Genomic DNA, 15308 nt, shown 5'->3' with positions numbered 1-15308 from the left:
GGTAGAGAATGCCTTCTGCCTGGGTGATAATCTGTAAGTCAAAATATCAAAATGTCCTCATCAACCTGGGAAAAGGGAAAAAGAAGGAACAGTTGACAGGTCTTAACTTAAGGGGTATAAGGAGGAAGCGAGAGAAGAATCCGGGCTGGCTTCGCGGCCGGCGATTTGTATGAGGTCCCCTGCTCAGAAGGGCTGATGCTTGATTCAATACTCTGCTGTTGGTGTCTTGCAATTATTCATAATTTGGAGCAAGGGGCCCTGCGTGATCATTTCACAGTAGGGCCCGAAAATGACACAGCCGGTCCTGAATAGAGATGGTTAACGGACTAGATTTAAATCCCGAATTGACCATGTTCAAATCCAGGAGATTCAGAGTCACTTTTGAGTGGAAAAGAAGAAGTTATTTTTCCTGGTCGGCAGTGATGGCTTGGAAACTTGGTTAAATTAAGAAACAGAGAAGAAAAGTTAGACGTTTGTACCCCAGCTCCTATGACGTTTATAGCCGATCACGTGCAGGCTCTTTGAGGGCAGAGGCGCCAACGTCAGCATCTGTGTGGCCTCACGGGCCTTCTCCCGGAGAAGCCAGATAAGGGCGGTCTGCAGGAGCCGCCTGCCATCTTGCACCACAAACCACCCAGACTGCACTGTGTGATCGATTTTGAAAAATGAAAGTCTTCTCAAGTTAAAGCGTTCTCTGTATCGAGGGCCAATCATTTCTGAGGTTTTATCTGCAGTGAAAAGATTTCAAAACTTCCAGGCACTCTGCTGAAGGTGGCCAGGAGGCACAGGGTAAATAAGCCAGGGCGGTAGACCATTCACAACTTAGTAAGAGCTAGTCATCTCTCTTGGGGCCCCTCTTTTCCATCTCTAGGACGGAATGGCTTCGGCGTGTCCTCCCTCAGCAGCTTTCTAAGTTTCGCCTTGTCGTAAATATTCCCGTCCAACTTGAAGGAATCTGTTGCATCGCACCTGCCGAAGTGGGCACCTGTGGATTTCTCTATCCAGCTTCCATGTGCTTTTCTGGTTCCGATCCTGATTTTGTTCTGGGAATCCGTCCTCACCCGGGGCCAATGGAACCTGTTCTCTGCTCCCCTAGCCCTGTGACTGTCCGGTAACTGGGTGGCCATACTCTCTGTCACCCAAACTGAAGTGCTTTCAGTGAAAGGGGGCACTGTTCACGATTATGCTGGGACAACAGGGAGACAGGGACTCTTCCAGAAACACCTGGATATGTGGTTCCCCTAGTTCAGAGGGGCCACCTAAGCCAAGGCCTTCTGAGCAGAATGAGCTTCTGGGAATGCCTGGAAAAGGGGCAGCATTCTCCCCAGAGACTCTTCGAAGAGATGAGCACTCTCCCTGCCTGATGCCACGTGAGGGCGTCGGGCTGGAAATTGCTACAGTCTGTGTTGTCGTCTGCTCCCTACGGGTGACAAAGCCAACACACAGAGGAAGGGGGCATTCCCAGGGAACCAGAGCTGGAGCCGCCATGACACTGGCCCCCAATTTCCTCCACACCCCGTCCACAGGAGAGGACATTTCCGCCCTACCTTCTCCTCCACACCGAAGCCTTCCCGTAGCCCTGCCCCACCCTGACCCCTGAGCTGAGCTCTTAGGCGATGTATTGCTTTTCCCATGGAATATTTCCTTTGGAAAGTCCCAGCATTATGTCCGAATAGATCACAAAGCTGCCCATACACCAGCTCTGTGCCCTAAAATTCTATTTTTATCATTTTGTCATCTGTCGGGTACTCGTTTAACCCCATTCATTCAATTTAGGACTCGGTGTCCTCATTCTCACAGATCTTCCTCTACTGCCTGAGTTGCACAGGTTCATTTTCTCCGTGACGTCCATCTGAAATTCTTCCAAAACTTCTTGGAGATATTTCTTCCCTCCCGAGCTTCCTCCTGACTCGAAGCTTTGGATTGTGTTGGATTGTGTCAGAGCCTCACCGCCAGCCTTCTGGCTTCCGGACTGTCCTCCTCTAATGCAAGGACTCGTCATACTTTTTGTGGCATTTCCTTTTTGGTGTCCCCTCGGCACCACTTAAGGGTTCCACCAAATGAGGATTTTAGATGCCCAAAGTAGAATACTTAGGATTACAAAGTCAACCAGTTATATTAAAATATAGCCACTGAAACATAACCCCTCCCCCCCGCCCCCCGCCATGCAAACATCTACTATAGTACTATCTGTGTTTCTCTAATGCCTCAGACAATAAGAGTGGCAGGTTCAGGAACAACTGTAATTTAAAATTTTTTTTTTAACGTTTATTTATTTTTGAGACAGAGACAGCACATGAACGGGGGAGGGGCAAAGAGAGAGGGAGACACAGAATCGGAAGCAGGCTCCAGGCTCTGAGCCATCAGCCCAGAGCCCGACGCGGGGCTCGAACTCACGGACCGTGAGATCGTGACCTGAGCCGAAGTCGGACACCCAACCGACTGAGCCACCCAGGCGCCCCATGTAATTTTAAAGCTGTAAGGAGCATAAATGATATTTTTATATATCTGCAACAGTTGTACTGGGATATGAAGTTATCCGTAACTTTTACGCTGGCGAATATACAAGTAATAATGATACGCCTGCCATCTGGTACCTACCTTCAAAGTAGAAGAAAATGCCACATTCCCGTCAAAGATTAGTATAAGCAAAAGGGTTAATTTTTTTTTCCACCTAGGTACGGGGATCCCAGGTTAGAAGCCTCCGCTTTAATCAGTCCTGCGTGGCGCTGCCAGGCCAGTTTTCTGCACACAATCTTTTCACTGTGTCACTTCTTCCTTCGACCTGCTCTGATGGTCTGTTGCTTATTGGACCACAATCAAATTACTGAGCTTGGCGTTCAGGAGAATTTCATAATACTTGCTACCCTACCTGTCCAGACTTTTCTGGTGTCATCCCTCACCTTGGATTCTGCTCCCTGGCTGGGTGACTTCTTTGCTATCTTGAAACACAGGACGGACACACCTCTATGTTTTACCCAGGAAAGAAATATCATTTGCTTAAGCAAAAAAGGATTCAAGCATGGATAGAAGCACAAATAATGCTTCCTGGTGGCTTTCAGAGTCTCTTGACTCTTCTTGGCACTGGTCTTTAATTTCAGGTAAGATCTCTCGTTTTACGGAAAGATAGGGTTGGAAATCCAGGCTTTCTTACGTTTTTTTTTTTCAGCCTACCAATCCTAATTGAAAGGAGAGTCTCATTCTACATGGTACCAAGAAAAGCCCTCAGAGTTCCCAGATGGGATGAAGTTTGGGTCCCTTCGCTTTCCTTGAATTGACGACCGCAGTCACGGAGCTAGAATATTCTGACGGAACGGGCCTGGGTAATGTGCCAGTCTTGGGGCTGGTGATGATGTCAGCAGACTCAAATCACGTGGAAAGAACAGGGAAGGGCATTCACCTCAAAGAAAACTCACGTTACTGTTATCAGCAGGATGGTTCTTATAACGGGCAGACAAAAACAACATATAACCTGCTCCTTTTTTAAAGACTGGGTTCTAACTCTTTCCGTAAAAATATGTTCTTCCCCCTCATGTCTCCCTAGGCAAATCCCTTCCTTCATTCAAGAAGGGTAGGTAGGTGGGATAATTAATATCACTGAGCAGCTACTGTGTGCCAAGGGCTTTATATCCGTGTTACAGGATTTAAAATGCATAGTCACAGCTTGCAAGAACAGCAGCGGAATTCAATTTATTGCTCCATAATCAAACTCAACTTGTTCTTTGTGGCGGGGGGAAATATTTGTCACATCAAGATCATTCAGACTCTTCTGGCTTAAAATTTAATTTCTTGTGGAGTCAGTCCTCAATCAATTCGGGCTTTAAACTAGGTTAATGTGAAGTCGAAATTCCCTTTCAAGGTTGATCTCCCTTCTTAGGGGTTCGGTCTCCCCCCTCTGTCTCCAGGATGCTGCCCGAGTGCAAGGGAAAGCTTGGACAGTAGCATCACAGCCTCAGGGCAAGGGTGGAATCCATTGGCTGCCCCCACGGGCCTCCGCTGAGCCCACACATTCTCGATCATGGGGAGTGGCCCTTAATTCCTGCTGCGTGCTGGCTGTGTTGACTGCCGTCCGTGGACCGAGTCGTGGACTGCAGTCATGATGTCTGTGGACTTGACCTCCTCCTCCTCCTCCTGACCCCAGACCCCTCTCAGCACACGGATTCTTCAGCCTTGTGCCGGGTCCCTCCGCGGGAGCACGAAGAATTATGGATCTCTATGGAAACTGCAAATACTGTCTCAGGTGTTCTTGCTGACTCTCCTGTGGGGTCCCAAGGGGTTTTCCCCCCAGAACTATTGAAGTGAGTTGAGGTAGAAGCCTCTTCATGTTTAACATGCCCGGAATTCACCACATCTGGCTTTTCTAGTATCTCACGCACATCTCTGAACCACTCTCCCTTTGGGACGGGAGGACCACACCTTACGTGTCATCTTGCCCTCTTCCCCGTACCCCGAGGCTTTTATCTCCTCCCTGTGGGGTGGCTGAGCTTCTCTTAGGACCCATCCTCCACCTTCATCTTCAAAAGTTTATAAGCTTTTGACCTTCAGAGGCAGCGATCTCTTTTTTCCTTTTGCTCTCCAAAAGTCACAAATTTTACAAAATGAAAGTCCGAGCTTTCACATATCTCCCAATATGCTTGGGGAGTCTATTCGGAACGTCCAAAGCCGGCCACCTGGCGTTCTGTCCTTATCTGAGTTCTGTTGTCCTCCTGAAGCAGTGGACGCGTCACCCTCCAGGCGGCAGAGCGACAGCTCTACAAAAACCACCCGTATGAGTCTCTTGCTGCTGCTCTAATAAGCGGCCACAAGTGTCGCGACTTAATCATGCCTATTCGTTGTCTTGCAGGTCTGAAGACAAGGAGCCTGAAGTGGGTTTTATTAGACTAGAGCCTCGGCTGTCTGCAGGGCTGTATTCCTTCTAGAGGCTGTAGGGGAGCATCTTTTTCCCTAACTTCATCAGCTTCTACGGGCTGTCTGGACTCCCTAGTTTGTGGCCCTGCATTCCTCCAACCTCTGTTTCTGTCTTCACATCTCCTTCTCAGACTCTGCCCTCCTGCCTCCCCCTTATGGGGACCTCTGTGATTACATTGGGCTCACATGGAACACTCAGGATAATTTCCCGGCTCAAGACCCTTAACTCGATTACCTCTTTAAAGCTCCTTTTATCATTTAAGGTAACATAGTCACAGATTTCAGGGAGTAGGATGTGGGCCTCTTTGGGGGGGGGTTATCATTATTCAGCCTTCCACACTACCCAAAATGAAAAAAATATATTAAAAATATCGCAAGATATTACCTCGCTCTATGTTCTAATTCCTTATATTGCTAAGAACCCTAGGAGTCGAGTGCTATTATTCTCATTTGACAGAAGAGGAAATTAAAGTTAGGTTTGGGCCAGTATTTTCTCCACTACCTCACAAAGAGTCTTTCTTCCCTAATAAGGCTACCCCAGCCCACACCAAATTTTCCTTTAACTCAAACTACCATAGCACGTTTCATTCCACTTGATTGTATACTATTTAGAGTATTCAGAGTATAGTGTAGTGTGTGTGTGTGTGTGTGTGTGTGTGTGTGTGTGTGCACGTGTCTTGCCAGACAAAATTATAAATACCTACGCTGGGATGAGATCTATTGCCTCTTTCGAGCCACCATGGGGGAGCCACACAGTAGATATGTCATAAAACCCTGGTGATTTGATGGTTGCTGCTGGAATCTGTATCAGCTATCCAGTCAGTGAGCTCAAGTTTATTGAGTTCCCATGGTATGGGATGCCCTGGGCCTACTTGAGAGACGGAAGTAAAAACATATTCCCTGGACTGAAGATATTCTCAGTCTGATTCTAAAAACAGTACCGGGCTCCTGGGTGGCTCAGTTGGTTGAGCATCTGGCTCTTGATTTCAGCTCAGGTCATGATCCCAGGGTTGTGGGATCGAGCCCCGCGTTGGACTTTGCACTGAGCATGGGGCCTGCTTGAGATTCTCTCTGTCTCTCTGCCCCTCTCCCCTCCTTGAGTGTGCGCGCACTCTCTCTCTCTCTCTCTAAAATAAAAAATAATTTTTTAAAGTTTAAAAATAGTTAACTATTAACCATTTATAAATTTAAATTTAAAAATACATTCCAGACCATGGGCCACATCCTGACAGACACTATATATCAATTATTAAATCCTTACCAAATCCTGAAATTTAGAGGCGAGCTTTTTACTTTTTGGCCCTTTTGCTTCTCTTTCTGTGATTTTCTCCTTGTTTCTCAGGCCATCTCATGGACAGTGGCACCCTAGGTTTGGATTAGCAAAATGGCTGTGACGTATCCGTAACATCCACACCCTTCCTCTCTCCCCAAATAACAGGTTCTGTGGTCAAATAACTTTTGGAAAAGCCACTTTTAGTAGCCCGGTCTTGGAGAGTTATCATGCATTAGCATATGGAAGACCTAAAAACCTCCAACAATGAAGACTACTTAGGTCAAGCCCACCTTTTCCACATGTATTTCACACTCATAACGTTGTCTTTACGAGAAACGTTGCTTCAGCTTCCGGGGGAACACCACCTTGGCACCCGGGCAGTGCCCAGCTTTGAAGGGGATGCCAGAGAGGTAGAAAGAGGAAGAGACAAAGCCAAAGAGAAAAAAACCATTTACTGTTTCCTCCTTTGGAAACAGGCAGAGGCCCAAAGGCCGTGAAAACGTCCCACTATTTCCTGCACACTCCTTAGGGCCGAAGCACGCGGGTCCCTCACTGCTGACGGAATCCTTAGGGCGATTGCGGCCACTAAGGAGTGACCTCTCCGTCGGTCAGCTGATGCCACTAAGACACCGCAGTAACACCACTAGCCTGATTTTCTGGGTCGAGCAGAGCCAAGGAGTTGGGGAGCAGCCTCTCCCCTGACTCTCTGGATCCCTGTGCGTTCGCCTTCAGCGAATACACCTCGAGATCCAATTTCAAATTACAAAACAAGAAAGGGTGTTGGATTAATGCATCATGGCTGCTTTTCTACCTGCAGCAAAACCAACTTTCCAAGGTACCCATCTGATCTTGCACAGGAAATGGCACAAAACCCCGGGCCGGAGTTCTCACGACTCGGTGAGGCAGTCTGAAGTCAAGGGCTGAGGAGTCTGCGTAGGAGCAAGCAAAGGCTGGGCTTCTAAGAGGCACCTGCCCCTCATCTCCTGAGCTAACAGGCTGCCCTGTCCCTGCAGGACTGTTCTATCTGCTGATTTCATTGTGCCTTGCTGGAGGATTTTGAGTTGAAGATGCTAGGCGGTTAATTACACAGCTAATGAGCTCTGGGGAGTTGGCTTTCAGACTCCCTCACTCTAGGTGACAAGTGGAAAAAGGGCCACCTAACATCTTCTGCCCTTGGGGAGCGAGTTAAACAGAGCCAGCGTCGGATTTTGAAATGCAGCACGTTCATGAGAGGAGCGTCTGGAGTTCTTGGATTTCTTGCATCAGGTGTATCGGTAGTGCCTTTCTCTCTTGCTGGGAAGGTCTCTGTGGAGAGTGGGTTTCCCTGCCTTGCTTATATTCTTTTACAGGCTGCTGTGCGGCAGTACAGCTATACCTGAAGGGGAGAAAAGAGGTGACATTTTGCTAGCGTCCCTTCCTCCCGGGCTTCTGATGGGTCCTGCAAGCCCTGCAGAAAGTCCAAGGCCACCCGTTGGGTCCCTATCCCACCAAGCAGATGTTCAGTGTAATTTACTTTTCAGCATCCTTTCTTAGGAAGCTACCAGAAGCAATTTCCACGAGGAATGAGAAACCAAGGCAGGGGAAGGTTTGGCAGTAAGGAAACTGAGAATCCCACAGAGGACTGTGGTGCCAGAGAGCCCCTGCGTCAGCGTGAAGGGAAGCCCTGGGGATGACAGCTGTACGGCGACCTAGGGCCCTGGACTCTAACATGAGAGCTTAAAAAATAGTTTAAAAAAATAAAAATAGAACTGCTAGATCACTGGATATGTTTCCCTGGGGAAACATGAATTGAGATGCTATAGGACGGTGTAGAACACCTAGCAATAGCTATAGAGAAAAGGAACTAAGTGGAAAAAAAAAGGCAACAATTAAATCCAGATAAAATGGAAAGTTTTACAAGAAGGGAAACGTTACTGGTATACGACTCAGCTTGGCAGTGACTAAGTATTACATAGTTATCATGTTATAATAGAAGTATAATGAGATGTAGGACCTGTAAGCAGAGGGATAAGTTTATAAGAAAGCTAAATAATTACCTATTATTATAAGTCATCGGTAGATAATTTCTAAAACTGTCAAGTGAAGAAATAGCAATAAAATATACGCTTTGCATAGCTTCGGAAAACAGAAACATGAAGTAACAATGAGTTAAACTGGGCAAACATTTTTATTTCTCTCTCACTCAGTGTAACTAAACAGTCCGGGATTGTGGTGATAGCTTGTTCCATAATAGCCTCAGTGTAACCCAGTGTCCTACACTGTGGTTCTGATGAGGCCGGCTTCCATTCCCAAGTTAACCTCATGGTTCAGTGTGGCTGCCTAGGTTCCAGCCGTGATGTCTGCATTCTAGCCATCCAGAAGAAAGAAAGAATGAAGGAGAAAGCAGTCAAAGGATATGTGTCAGCTGTATTTTAAGGAAGATTCCTGAAAGTTGCAAATAATCCTTTTACATCCCTTCGACCTGGATTTAATTGCATTACTATAGATCATTGAAAGGGGGGACTTGAAAAAATACTTTTTATTCTGGAAATCATGAACTCAGCTAAGAATTGGGGTTTGTGTTTCTATGGGAGAATGGGAGAACAGATATGGAAAAACGGGCTGTTTCTTCCACACATATTGTTTAGAAACGTGGGAGTAAATTCCAGGAGAAATATCTAAATTTATTGAAATTAGTTACTGGTTGGAGAATGAAGCTTTTGAATGCAGAGGGGTGATGCATAATCTTGCAATGTTTTGTTACAAAATTTTGGTCCCTTTTTCTTTTAACTCTTTAAGAAATTATATGAATGTATTATATTGATAAAAAAGTTAAACCATAGGGGGTCCGGCATGGGGTCTGATAGCAGGCTGTGCAGGTTGGGAGTATATTTCTCTCCATTTTCCCCTCATGTTTATTTCCTCATTTCTAAACATAAAGTGAATCTGGCATTCTTTTTTTATTTTAATGTTTATTTTTGAGAGAGAGAGAGAGACAGACAAACAGAGGGAGACAGAGCGTGGGTAGGGGAGGGTCAGAGAGAGAGGGAGACACGGAATCCGAAGCAGGCTCCAGGCTCCGAGCTGTCAGCACAGAGCCCGACGCGGGGCTCGAACTCACGGACCGCGAGATCGTGACCTGAGCCGAAGTCGGTCGCTTAACCGACTGAGCCACCCAGGCACCCAGGCCTCATTGCAAATTGAAAAATTATGATTCCAAATTACAGAGAGAGAATAATTGGGCTTACGCAGTCTTCCCTGTATCTACTCTACTTTTCTTGCTTTCCTATGAATACAAAGAACATCTTCCCAGTAGACATCAAAAGCAATCATAATGGCAATAAACCAGTGACACATCTCAGAAGCTTAAATAAGATCTGTTTGCTTCCAGGGTGTTAGACACCTCCTTTTGGGAAGCTAGGCGTCTTTCTACTGTGACTTTCCTCTTAATTCATAGTCTCTTAAACTGTAAAAAACGGTGATGTTTAATCTGGAGATTCTGATTTCACCGGTCCGGGTAATAGCTCCTGCCAGATTTATCCTCTCAACTTCTTTGCTGGTAAATATTGCCCCCTTTCCAAATTCATATCCACCCCTGCCTTAGAGAATGTCCCTTCGATTCCAGCTTTCTTGTCTCAGTGAATGGAAGTGCATGATGTGAATGCTCAATTCATCTACTGTGTGAAAATAATCCACAGCCACAGAGAAGAAAATAGAATGTTAGATGGGAGAAAGAAACACAGTGCAAGTCCCAAGCTAGTGCCTGGGGCGTAATGATCGAGATGATACCAATAAAATTATTATTAGCTCGTGTAATCATCATTTAATTGACGCTCAATCTACTGTAGCTGGATTTACTAAATACCAGGTTGGATTTTTTTGGTAGGCCATCTCTGATATTCGCCAACTCTGCACGGCGGGTATTACCATCACCCTGACGTTACACGTAAAGAAATAGCTCAGAGATGCGTCATATCTACGCCAAGGTTTAGCAATGGGTCATGGGGCTTGGGGGTTAACTCAGGACTGTCTGACTTCAGAGTCCTTGCTCTCTACAGAGCACCAGACTGTGAATTTCTGGTTGGCTGCCCCATCCTAGGTCTGGGAGCCCAGTATTTTGCGAACGTGTCTTAAGGGCTGAGCTAGCTTCAACCAAGAACACACAACTGGACCGCATCGAATTCATAGTAGTCACTTTCCCTCTCAGAAGTGCCCTGATTTGGATGGGAAACTATTTGGTTATTGTAGTGGATGCTGGCAGAGCCCCATTCACATCCTCTCAGTTGCCATCTCAGGGTGCACGATCAGAGGCCCCTGCGTTTCTTTCCTTTGGAGCTTTCTCTTGTCATTGACCTTGCCAACAGCTGGGGAGTTCATGTCACCTGGCAGCTCTCTCTCGCAACGAAGACCGACAGCTGGTGTATCAATACCCCAACTCCCTCGCCCCTTGGGTGGGATCATTGATAAGTGTGTGTCCCATCCTGGCTCCACCACTCTCCACGGGATCAGGCTACAGTTGTCCACAGGGATAACTGGTGGGGAGGGGAAGACAGGGCGGGCGAAGGTGGGCAGATATGCGGAGGGGCTGGGCGACGAAATGAGGGGTGGACTTTGGTCCCTGGTGGTAAGATCAGGCCAACGCAGGAAAAGGATCACAGTCAGCGGGGAACGGAGCGCCATCCCGGGTGTTTGAGCAGGGCAGGGAACCGTCGGATGCACTATTTTCGGAGGCTGTGTCTGGCCGGGAGCAGGCAGATAGGACGGGGAAGGAGGGTGCTGAGTCAGAGAAGCCAGTGGGAAGACGTCCATGTGATCAAAATAGGAAGAGAGGACGGCTGAACCTAACGTGGGGGGAAAAACGCAGTGAGGATGATGGACCGTGAGTCATTTCAAAGGAGGATCGGTTCTATTTAGTGGCTGACTGGCAACAAAGGACGGGTGAGATGAGTCAGTGGTGACTTGCTCTCTTCAGCCCACAAGCCCTCCGCCTCGAGCGGTGAGCAGCACTAATGACAGGCTGCTGAGGCTGACAGAAACCAATTCCCTCCAATGCTAAAGTGCACTCGGTTTCTGGCTCTCTCCGCTTCTCCTTCCGAAGGCCACGCCGAGCTCCTTTTGAATGGCAGCTCCTCTCCCGAGTGCACTTTTCTTTAATTACCTGAACCGATGGTGAAGAGCTGAGGCTGGGGTCAGACTGAGCAGGGCTCAATCTTACTACTGAGGCCCTGAGCAAGGTTTGTGTTGTCCCGAGCCTCGGTTTCCTCAGCTTCTCAACGTGGATAATAGGAGTTTTTCCTTTATGAGGGTGCTTGGAGGACTGAACCAGAGGATGCGTGGACGGGGTCATCACGGCGCATGGCACCCCGGTCAGTGCTCAGAAAATGATGTTGATTGTTCCTATCAAAGTAGGATGAATTGTCTCACCCTGCAGTGGCCATAAGAAAAGAGGACTATTAAAGAAACAAAATCGGTATCGATATCAATGTCTGTATCTCTGTTGTGAAAAGTAATTTTCCCCCCACTCTTTTAGGTTCTTGGCTGAGAACCCCATGTAATACAAGGTGGATTGGCAGGAGAAAACAAAACAGAACTTTAAGAGCATGTGTACTGCCTGTCTACCTGGGAAAGACCCAGGAAAACTGAGTGGCTCCCTGAAGTGGCCCAAGCCACCGCCTTAAATACCACCTCCAGCTAAAGGCAAAACAAGATGGGGGCCTGGGGAGGCCAGTTATGGGAGGTGACCAGGAAAAGCACAGTAAACAAGGGTAAGTTTGTTATGCAGATTGAAGTCCTTGCTTCTCTACCGATAAGAGTTTCTAGAGATTCAGTGTCCTCCTTCCCTTCCTGGTACAGAGACGGAGACACTCTTGCACAAAGCGATTTCCCTTGTAGGTATGCATGGCCATCACAAAAGAATGACTTCTATTTGGTTTTCAGATCCTCATCTAGGTCTGCTGTTTCTTAAAAATAATCAGCCTAAAATAATTTTCACAGCAAGGAGGCACGTTTGGGAATGGTACGTTCTGTTCCCCTTCACTATCTATCCGTCTGAGGCCTAGAAACAGGTAATAGGAAGCTTGGCATTAGGATTGTGGATGAAGAAATAATCTTCTCAGCTCCGGACAAATTTTTTTTCATCTCTCGATAGCTACAATATTGGGGGAGTTTCTATTCTATTCTTTGTGCCAGAGATCATATCCCATTTCATGGATGGCTTTAGGTCAATAAGTAGGTCTATTTTTCGCTCTTCAAAAGGCTCCCAAACACAATTGATTTCAAACAAAAGTCACCACCCACTTCGCCTCCCTTTCATGCTCCTGACTGTGAAAATGGTCCTGCACACACAGGACTCCTGCCCTGCTCAGCCGCTCAGTGGGGAGGATGGCGATGTGAATCCTTAAACACAGACCTGAGCTAAATAGGCACCATTGTCTTGTCTCGCAAGGATGACAAAAGGGAACACACCCTCTTTCATTCCGTTCTGAAGTCGGTGCTGGCTGATTCCTCAGCTGGCCAGTTCACAATGCAGTGTTTCAGAGAGTGGTTATTTAGTTTGAAAAAGCCTCTGAATTGACTAGGATGTCTTCATGTGGCATTTTTCTTGGGCTCTCTGGGTATGCCTGAGGCTTTCTTGTTAATCCGGGACCGATTCAGAGGTAAGCCGTTTACGGGGCCTTCACACCTGTCCTCACACCTGCCTCCACACTGTGCACACCCCCCCAGGGCTGCTAGTGAGGCTGGACGGGTGTGCACAGCCCCTCGGTTTTCCTCTCCTCATCAGAGGCAGCCATAGGGCTGAGGCTCTCAAACTTGACCTCCTGGGACTAAACGTCTCCCATAGGCTCAAACCGCGTGATTTCAGATACTTAACAGAAATCCCCAAACGCTGGAAAGGCCTCTCCTAAATCTCCTCCGTATCAAAATGGCAAAGCCCTGGGACTGCTCATCTCTCTCTTCAGGGACTTAGGCCCTCAGGTGAACTGGGGAAGAGCAGATTTCATTAATCCACCCCGTGTGCTTTCTTCAGAGCAGGGCTCCAACCACTGAGGGCAAAACCATACCGCACACGTAGCCGCCCGGGTGAGGTTTCCAGTGGGCGGAGATGAGGACTTTGGAGAGGACGAGCTACACATCTTTTAATAAAGGCTGAAATGTTACACTGCAAAAGAGGGAAAAAAAAATCATTTTGTTTCAGTTGGGTGCTAGCACTGGGTAATTATAGAACAGAACGATTTGAGGATTTGGTTTCCTTCTCTAGAAAATTACTGGAAAACGCCAGTGTAGCTTAGGGAGTCGCCTTACAGGGTACTTCCTCTGGGACACCATGGTTTTGAGGTAACCTCGTGTGGTAGGCATCCCTGGTCTCCCCAGCTCCTTCCTTTAGGAGACCAGCCTACCTCACCCCCGCAGCTGCTGTGGGTGTGGGTGGCACAGCCGTCCTCTTCTCCACAGAAGGTCTCTCCTTGGTTGTTGCCGCCATTATGATAGGGAAAAGATAGGATCACAGAGGCAGAGAGGGAAAGATCAGGACCTCAGGTCGCTGGGTGGGGGGAAACACAGATTTGGGAACAATGCTGGGAGCGTCTGACCACAGCAAACTCCCTGGGGTTTAAGGTTCCTCTTAAGAATATAACAGACACCTCGTACTCCCCCTCAGGGTCCCCTCAGGCATTGGACAATCAAAATACCTAACTAAAATCAGTAAACCATAAAACTTATGTTACACGAGGGACAGTATGATCGTAGTCTGACTCCTCACACAATGGAGTGGAGCCAGTCGGGAACGGACAACCCAGCATTCAAGCCAATGAAGGTAGAACCCGGAAGGAACAAGGAGGGAGGGAAGGGGGAGGGCAAAACCTTATAAAACAGAGGCCCTTGCCTACTGTCACGGGCATTCACCTTCGAATGCTCCTTCTCCGTAAAGAGAGCTTTCATACTATTCTCCCTTTCGAATCTTAGGCTCTAATAAAGTTTTGCCCACTCCTCATTTTATTTTGTGTCTACCCCTTCTTTCTTCAAAGCGGTGAGACTATCAGTCCCGGCGGTTGAGTTGAAACAGTAACCTGCAGCAGCATGCCCAGTGATGATGGGTGATCAGACCCACCACCCCACCCCCTCCCCACCAGGGAGCCCCTGGCAACAAATGACTGTCACTGAGGGTAACAATCCCAGCTTCTCGATAGGACAGCCATGGTGCAGTTTCCTTCCCAGAGCTCGCCGTGGGATTGGCTGGGACTACACTTCGTCTAAAACCACACTTTTGCTTAGACTTTTCATCTGCCTTATCCCGTGTCCCTCATTTCCCTACGAGTTTCACCTGAGAGAGCTCCCTCACTAAATCCAGGCCTAAGAATCCCTGCCTCAGGCTCTGCATTTGCAGAACCCCACGTAAGACACCTGGCTTATCCAGGAGGCAACCTGAGAGCTGACTGGCTTCTTCGTCAGAGGTCATGTGAAGTACCACCGTCCATTCTCTCTCCCGCGAGGCCTTCTGCGTAGATTTCAGCTAAATTGTGGCCACATAGAGGCTCCTCATAGGATGGCTCTCTTGGTTGCCCGAGTATGATCTTCTTCAGTAAAAAATTAAAAGCAACAAACCTTCACTGCCTATGCACTAGATTTCAGTTGGACTTTTTCATAAGAATGCTTAGTCAGTATGTCACGGGATTCTTAGAATTTTTCTACTAATTAGAAAGTGACTCTCCTCCCCCAATATACTTCCACAATTATGTAACTACTCTAGAAAATTACAATTTTGATGTTCGCCCCATGCGTTTCAGTTCTTTCTGCCAAAATCATGTCTTTGAAACTCTTGAGTTTCCTCTTAGAACTCATTATCCTAGTTTCTGTAAGCGTATTAGAGCACCCTTTCCTTTCCAAAAAAATCTATCCACACAAACGTTTCAAAAAATGAACATGTTTTATTTCGTTTCCTGTAAGGCTTTTATTCCAAGTGGTTTAATTTAACACGAGTGAGAGGGAACTTGAGTGCACGAGTGGAAAATCCTGGTGGAAATGTAAACATTCCGAGGGGCAGTGGCTTTCTCCAGTTTTATGCCTTCCGTATTATTCCGTCGCTTGCTCAAAAGGAAATGTTTAGATTGGGCTCCTTCTGAAGGAGCACGCCTTGAGAGAAGAACTTATA

The sequence above is a fragment of the Felis catus genome, chromosome C2 (assembly GCF_018350175.1).
Source record: "Felis catus isolate Fca126 chromosome C2, F.catus_Fca126_mat1.0, whole genome shotgun sequence".
Lineage (NCBI taxonomy): Eukaryota > Metazoa > Chordata > Mammalia > Carnivora > Felidae > Felis > Felis catus.
Note: the sequence above shows the minus strand (reverse complement) of the source record.